This window comes from Arachis hypogaea, chromosome 20, assembly GCF_003086295.3.
Source record: "Arachis hypogaea cultivar Tifrunner chromosome 20, arahy.Tifrunner.gnm2.J5K5, whole genome shotgun sequence".
Lineage (NCBI taxonomy): Eukaryota > Viridiplantae > Streptophyta > Magnoliopsida > Fabales > Fabaceae > Arachis > Arachis hypogaea.
In genome coordinates this window covers 99,702,954-99,711,898 of record NC_092055.1, presented here as the reverse complement: position 1 = coordinate 99,711,898, position 8,945 = coordinate 99,702,954, and the positions used below count along the sequence as shown (strand labels likewise).

General features: G+C 34.0%; 1 long non-coding RNA gene across 2 annotated transcripts; it reads right to left on the bottom strand.

The window, feature by feature from the left end:
• Positions 1-3,650: 3,650 nt before the first annotated feature.
• LOC140183324 (uncharacterized) lies at positions 3,651-8,040 on the bottom strand. Of its 2 annotated transcripts, none has more exons than XR_011879319.1 (3): positions 7,848-8,040; positions 4,920-6,723; positions 3,651-4,174 (listed from the first exon to the last, which is right to left on the bottom strand). It is a non-coding gene; the product is annotated as an uncharacterized lncRNA (long non-coding RNA). The 2 variants fall into 2 exon arrangements; XR_011879320.1 differs by having other exon boundaries at positions 4,980-6,723.
• Between the last annotated feature and the right edge of the window lie 905 nt (positions 8,041-8,945).

The window sequence follows — 8,945 nt, the reverse complement described above, 5'->3', positions numbered from 1 at the left end:
GGCAGTTTTCTCCCTCAATTTTAGTGTCCACCATGCAGTGCCATATATGCTTGGAAAGCTCTTGATTCCTACTTTCCAATGCTTCTTGAATCACCTCATTTGGAGCTCTGTAGCTCAAGTTATTCTTGTTGGAAGTATACCCCTTCAAGCTGTTGTGGTGTGTGGCGCCAACGTTAGCCTCAAAGTTAGGGGGCTAACGTTGGCGCAAACTTTTGCTCCTCCCTTTGTGAATTTCATGTGCCAACGTTAGCCACCAAGTTAGGGGGCTAACGTTGGCGCAAACTTTTGGTGCCCAGGGGAGAAATTCATGTGCCAACGTTAGCCTCAAAGTTAGGGGGCTAACGTTGGCGCAAACTTTTGGAGCCCAGGGGAGAATTTTCAAGTTCCAACGTTAGCCTCCAAGTTAGGGGTCTAACTTTGAGGCTAACTTTTCACCCAAAAGTTTTTGCTTCCTGGTTCAACTTATTCCATTGTCCTCTCTTTACTCCTAGCCATTCCTTCTTGCTTCACCCTTTCTCCAAGCCTTCTTCACCTATCATTAATCAACCAAACACATCAAAGCTATGCTCAAAATCATGAGATATTCATTCTTTCATAATATGTGTCAATTTTAGCATAAAACCTCATGAAATAGCATGAATTCATACATGGTTGATTAAATCAAAGGAAGCATGAAAATCTACCCACTTGGCTTGCTTATGGCTCAAGAAAGTGCATAAAACCTATTGAAAACAAAGGAAAAAGCATAGAAAAACATGACATGGTAACATGTCATCAGTGCGCGTACCTGACGCGTACGTGTGGATTGGAGTTTGCACGGCGACGTGTGCGCGTGCTTGACGTGTATGCATGACACGCAAAGATGACCAGCGACGCGTATGCGTGAATGACACATACGCGTGACATGCGCGACCTGCAAAAATCGCAGAAAATACTGAGGGCAATTTTGGGCTGAGTTTGGACCCAGTTTTCGACCCAGAAACGCAGACTAAAGCCAGGGGACAAGCAGAGACTCAAGACAACTTCTCATTATTCACTTTTCATAATTTTTAGGTTTTAGATGTAGTTTTTAGAGAGAGAGAGAGGCTCTCTCCTCTCTCTCTTAGGTTTTAGGATTTAGGATTTCTCTTAGTTTTAGGTTTATTTCTTCTCAATTCCAGGTTCAATGTTCCTTCAATTTAGTTTCTCTTCTACTTTTATTTGTCTTAGCATTCTAGTTTAGGTTTATGAATTCTCATGTTTTAATTTGGTTTTCTATTTAATACAATTTGAAATACTTCATATTTATGATTTTAATTTAGCTTTTTACATTCTTAGCTTGAGTTGAGTCCACTTGACTTTCCTTTATCCAGTAAGGGTTAACTAAGTGGGAGCAATAGCCAATTCTCATCACAATTAATAAGAATAACTAGGATAGGACTTCCAGTTCTCATACCTTGCCAAGAGCTTTATTAGTTATTAATTTAATTCTTGCAATTTACTTTTCTTGTTCCTTATTCAAAAACCCCAAAAATATAATTTTTCCATAACCAATAATAAACACACCTCCCTGCAATTCCTTGAGAGACGACCCGAGATTCGAATACTTCGGTTATTAATTTTTATTGGGTTTGCTTTAGTGACAAACATATTTTTGTATGAAGGGATTCTTGTTGGTTTAGAAACTATACTTGCAACGAGAATTTATTGTGAATTCTTTACTAGCAAAAATCCATTCGTCAGTAGGCCCCCGTATATATCTTGTATGTCGGCGCCAATGACTCCCCCTAACGAAAAACAAAATAATAATAATAATAATAATAATAATAATAATAATAATAATAATAATAATAATAATAATAATAATAATAATAATAATAATAATAATAATAATAACGATAACGATAACAATAACGATAAAAGCCAATACCGTCACGCTAGTGGAATACCAACATCGCCGAGTTGATCACGGGTATAGTTGCCAAGAACGGCATACGCTCCCATGCCCAAACAAAAAGCAGTATCAGTGGGCCATCCATTTCCTTGAAGCTGTATCGTGATGCACGACACAACGATCTGTATAGGTGTGCCAGACTGGCTGCCCCCCAACTGTACCCTGAAATCCGATGGAAATCCCGAAGTAGTGGTAGAAACTTCGAGTTCAGTGAAGTGGTCGACTTATCCGGAAACACAACTGTTCTGAGCACTGATAAACCACTATTTTATGGTTTATCTTGTGCTAAATTGAGTGGTTTTTATCAAGTCTTTGAACACTTATTTATACATTTTGCATGATTTTACATTTTCCTTCCTAATTATGTGATATAGTTGAAAACATATTTCCTAGGCCTTTAAACTGTCAATTTTAATTACCCTTTATTACCATTCGATGCCATGATCTGTGTGTTAAGTGTTTTCAGGCTTTATAAGGCATGAATTGCTTAGAGGATGGAAAGGAAACATGCAAAAGTGGAAGGAACGCAAGAAAATGAAGTTTTGAGAAGCTGGCAGCGACGCGTATGCGTGGGCGACGCGTACGCGTGACTAGCGCAGAAGACAAGCAACGTGTACGCGTGACTGACGCGTACACGTGACTGACGCGTATGCGTGACAAGGATTTTTGCCAAGCGACGTGTACGCGTGACGTACGCGTACGTGTGACATGCGTCACGTTCAGAAATTGCAGAAAGCGCTGAGAGCGATTTCTGGGCTCCTTTTGGCCCAGTTCCAAGCCTGAAAAACACATATTAGAGGCTGCAGAGTGGGGGAATCATTCATCCATTGACAACTCAACATTCATTCACATAATTTTAGGTTTGAGATGTAGTTTCTAGAGAGAGAGGCTCTCTCCTCTCTCTAGGTTTTAGGATTCTTAAGTTTAGCTATTTTCAATTTTATATTTTTACTCTATTTCAATTTAGTTTCTCTTCTACTCTTATTTGCTCTAGCATTCTAGTTTATTTATCTCTTGTTGATTTATTTATTTTCCCAATTTGGTTTATGAACTCCATGTTAGAATTGATTTTCTATTTAATGCAATTTGAGGTATTTCATATTTATGATTGCTTTCTTCAATTTATGTTATTGATGCTTGCAAATGGTTGTTTTGGATTTTATCATCTTTTATTAATTTCTATGTTTTTATGTTATGCCTCCCAAGTGTTTGAGAAAATGCTTAGTTAGATTTTAGTGTAGATTTCTCTCCTTTTGGCTTCGGTTGAGTAATTGGAGACTCTTGAGTTATCAAACTCCTTTGTTGATTGATGATTGAAATTTGCTAGTTAATTTGGATCCCTCTAAAGCTAGTCTTTCCTTAAGAGTTGACTAGGACTTGAGGAATCAAATTGATTTATTCACTTGACTTTCCTTCATAGTTAGAGGTTAACTAAGTGGGTGCAATGGACAATTCTCATCGCAATTGATAAGGATAATTAGGATAGGACTTCTAATTTTCATACCTTGCCAAGAGTTTTCTTAGTTATTAATTTAATTTCTTGCCATTTTATTTCCTTGTTCCTTATTTCAAAAACCCAAAAAGATACTTTTCCACAACCAATAATAAACTACACTTCCCTGCAATTACTTGAGAGACGACCCGAGGTTTAAATACTTCGGTTTATTTTTATTGGGTTTGTTATTTGTAACAACCAAATTTTTGTATGAAAGGATTCTTTGTTGGTTTAGAAACTATACTAGCAACGAGAATTTATTGTGAATTCTTTACTAGCAAAAATCCGTTCATCAAGCACGCAGAAAATATGCGCCCGGACGTACCACTCAAGAGACTCCTGAGTATCACACGACTCAGTGTCTCTGCACCGCCGGACCCAAGTAATATTAACCTTCCCCAACACGTGATCTTCAGGACCGGGCTCCTGACCAAAACACGCAATGCAGTTCTCCAACAAAAACTGGTGACTGCTATCTGATCTACCCGTAACGGCCTCCCCATTAATCAGGAGACCAAGAATATAGCTCACATCTTCCAGCGTCAACGTCACTTCACCGACCGGAAGATAAAATGTGTGAGTCTGCGGCCTCCAGCGTTCCACCAAAGCACTCAGTAATGCAGAGTGACCTCTCATTTCGCCTACTCGCGAAACGTATTGAAACCCAATCAATTCCAGTGCCGTTGCAGCTACCTCGTTAAAAGTATCTAACAGATCCAATTTTCTGGGCAAAAATTTCTGATAACCTACAAAAAAAAAAATTATTAAATTCTAAATAATATCAGTTAATAATTTGTTCAAAAAAAATTAGCAACAATATTTAAACGGTATTATTATTATTATTATCTTCAAACATAATAATAAATTATTAAAAAATTATAAATATTTATCTATTATTTATTAAACAGTATTATTAATTATTAAAAATTAATAATAACTTATTTTCACTATCATAACCAGTATTTTAAACAAATAATAATAATATACTAATTATAATAATAATTACTCAAATATAACAATGATAACAATAATAATAACCATTTATTATATTATCTATATCCTAAACGATATTTTATTAACAAACAGTATCACTTATTATTAGAAAATATTAATACAGTATTAAACATAATAAATTTCTTTTTAATTAAACATTGTTAAAAAAAACTATTTACTAAACAGTATTATTATTATTATTATTATCATTATTAATAATAATAATAATAATAATAATAATAATAATAATAATAATAATAATAATCACAACAACGTAACTAACACTAACAATACAGAGAATAATTTGCCTAATAATAATAATAATAACATAATAACAGTATTAAAAAATTTAAACTGTAATGAGAAATAAATAACAATGTACTATTAGTAATAATAATATTAATAACCACAATACTACTAATTACAACACAAATAAACAAAATTCGACTAAATATATATATATATATTTATTGTTAAATATTAAAAAAAATTACTTACCAATTGAGGATGATCCAAATACTCAATAATATATTCTTTCAATTTGGTAAAATCACGCACCATTTTTTTTGTATGTACTATACACTTCTTCAACAACACTGTTTTTTCACTGTTAACTCTTGCTTCCTCCCTCTCCTTCAACTCTTCCTCACCTTGCTTTTCAGTAACTCGTTTTTTACTTTGCTCTCCTTCCTATCTGCGTTTTCGTTTTTATGGACCAAGCTGAACACCCTTTGAGAACACGTGGCGCGCATGCAGCTAGCAAGCCTGCAAAACGCAACTTCCGTTTGGCTCTGCTACGTTGACAAACGCAGCCTGCGTTTTGCGCCGTCCCATGTTGGTCAACAGCTGTTCCGGTCGGCATGCAAGACACGTTTCGCAAGCTAGTTCCTGTCCCCCCCAATCGCAACCTGCATTTTACAACAGCTGCAGATTGTTGATTACCCTAAATCCTAAACCCTAAACCCTAAAACATTACCTGCATTTTGCAGGTTTCTGATCGACGCAGGTCTACATTTGTGGACAACACACCATGCATCCATATATAAGTTTATCACTATTCTTTTATCCATAACCAAATTAATTTCTGACACTCTTAATTAAAATATTTTTTCCAAGCAAAACGCAACCTACATTTTAAGCTTTCGAGAAAAAAGTTCTAAGCTTCAAAATCACAACCTATGTTTTATGGGCTGAAAAATAAAAAGTTGACACATAAAAGTAAAACGCAAGCTGCATTTTGATAATTCCAAAAAAAATTGAATATAGTGCCCTCAACAAACGCGGGCGCGTTTGGACCAAAACGCAACAAAAAAAAATTGAAAAACAGCAAAAAAGCAAAACGCAGGCTGCGTTTATTTAATTTCATGCAAAAAAATAAATAAAAAACAAATAAAAAATTGAAAAACAGCAAAAAGGCTGCGTTTATTTAGTTTCATACAAAAAAATAAATAAATAACAAATAAAAAATTGAAAAACAGCAAAAAAAAAGCAAAAGGCAGGCTGTGTTTATTTAATTTCATGCAAAAAAATAAATAAAAAACAAATGAAATGGGTAAAACGCATGCTGCCTTTTGAACTGACACCATAGCAGTAAAAATTTGTTACATATGTCCATTTCATTGCACTACACCAAAATTTTTTCCATATTTTTTTCCATAAGAAAAAAAATGAGCCAGTTTATAATTCGACTGGGGCCAACTTGGAGTAACCCAATTGGCATCACCTTAGGTGGTTAGGTGTTCCCCTCTCCCATGTACCCAGTTCAATTCCCACATGGTACCAACAATTAAAAAAAAAGAGAGAGAGAGAGAAAAGAAAAGAATTCAACTGGGCCAGAATATGAAACTCCAAGAACAGATAATTCATTTTACAGAGGAGGCCAGCAATCCACAATCAATCACACAATACCACTTGCCTAGTGTTTCCAACACTTTTACCCGTCTCTTGAGCTTAATCTTTCAACTTTTTATATACGTTTCTGAAGTCTTTGTTATGCTCAGAAAAGAATGCAATCTTGACTAGTTCAACATGAAAGTGAAACCGTGAAGAAAAAAGGACGACAATTTATAACAAACTCTCCCGTAAAAACAACGAGGACACAATAAAAATTTATATCCAAATCAATCTCATAATGCCAGGAACAAGTGAGAGAAGATCTCAGCAAAAAATAACATTATTCAACTGTTATTGAGTTATCCATCCTCAGCATGATCAAGATTTCAAATCCATATTCTAATAGCCTAACTCATTTCTGCTCAGGCTCTGGCTTCTCCAAGAAGGTCTTCTTCAACCAGCCCCAGGGCTGTAAATCATTCAAACAAAGATACATTAGAAGTTGCACAACCATGCTTGGAGAAGCAAAATGCCACAATTTTGACACAAAACTACAAAAATGTAGAGCCATCCATAACAATAAGAGAAGAAGGATATCTAAAAAGAAGTTTGGAAAAACTAAACAAACACTAATTAAGACTCGAGCAACTGGCCTTGACAAACAGGTCTATTAAAGAGCATATTATATGGATTTCGGAGACACTTCCACATTCCCTAAAAGCTCATTATGTATGCTCGCTTCAATGAAGATTGAAGAGAGAATGTTGAATCCAACAACAATGCAATCGAAAGCAGATCATATGAGACAGTTTTTGTTGGAAACTTGTAACACAGAAGATTTCCACTGCCATACAAATAAAACTACAGATTAAACTACCTGTCAATCTTGTTTGGTACACCATAAAACCATACAGAAACTTGTCAAATTCAAATATATATATAATCCAAGGCACTAACCGAAAATTCAAAGAAACACCGTGGGTAAACTATTGTACTGATACCTACATATCTTATTGAAACGTCAGAACCAAAAGAAGAGAAGAAGAGACCATAGAATGAATTAAAATCAGATTAAGACAAAAGTGTATCTTCAATTCTTCATACTAGCTTCAACGAGCAAATGCTAAAGAAGCTAAACCCACCTACCTATCTATATCCCAGCTTGCAAACACAGCGAGGAACAGACATGCAAAACAATGGCTTCATTGTTTATGAAAAATTGAATGAGATTACAAACTGAAATCTGTATTCACTCACAAATCTAAATTACAAGAACGGTATACAACAGCGTTGTGCACAGAGATTCAGATGCGATTCACTATTTCATGTGGAATCCACAAGTGAGACTACTCGAAGAAGCAATTGAAAACAGAATGAATAAAAAGGAATATAAGGGCAGAGTTGTTTCGAAATTGATGTTGGAAACAGTGGATCGAGAACGGAATTTCATATCAGAATGAGAAAATCTATAATTGAATCTAAGCAAAACCAGGTAATTAAATTACATTTGCAGAAATTCTTGAAAAAAGACATGATCTAATAAATGAAAATATGAACGAGATGGCGATAGAAATAGAGAGAAGGGATGTTGACCTGAATTAGGTAGAGACCACCGGTGGCAGCGGCGACACCCCACATGGCGGCGGCTTTGACGTCCGTGGGTTGAATACGAAGCTTAGCAGGTAAACCGGCCATTTCCCTCAATCCTCAAATCTCAAATCTCAAATCTCAGAAGTCGGAATACTAAGATGAATGCGAACCCTAGCAGCAATGACAAGGATCTAATAAATAATATTCTCTTCTTAAATTTATAATTATTCTAATATATTGTTGAAAATTGAAACAATAATAAGCTTTTTTTTAACATTATTTTAAAAAAAAAATAACTATTTTTATCCACATAAATTACAAATGCTTGCTAAACTATGTGAATACTCACATGCAGTGTTTTTATGTAGGAGCAATCCTATATAATAAGTAAATATTATTATTTTTTGTCCGTATTTAATTAACAATAATTTGTACTTATATTTACATACGTTTTACACATAAAAAATATATAATTTACACTTATATTTACTAGAAATTTACACATATAAATTAATACAGTTTGTATACATGAATCAATACAATTTATACTCATATTTTTTAGAATTTGCACACATAAATTAGTAAAATAATAATTTAGTGTTTGTGCTGGGCAAATGATAGCTAAAAATACTAAAAATTGTTGGTCCCAAAAATTTCTCTTCATGTAAAGATAGTTGAAAATTCGTTAGATAATAATTTAATTAAATATGTCAAATTATCTAACAATTTTTAATTAACAGTTTCAGATGAAAATAACTGCATGAGTTTTTACCACAAAATTATCCATACAAAAATGAAATTGATTTTTGCAATAAGATTAGCCTTATTTGTCAAAAGGATAATGTTATGGGTAAGAATCCAATTTTTCGTAGTATAATATTTTAGATTTTTTACTATTAAAATTTACAAAATCTAAGAATTACGGTTCACCTGACTTAACGAGGCGGGCTCATATAAAATATAAAAATAATTTTCCAATAAAATATTTGTTCATATAGGACAAAATGGTACTCCTTAATGATAATATTTAATTACTGGTCCAAATTTATTCGCTAAAAAATTTTTACTAGTATTTCTGGATCAATTTAACTTCACCAAAAT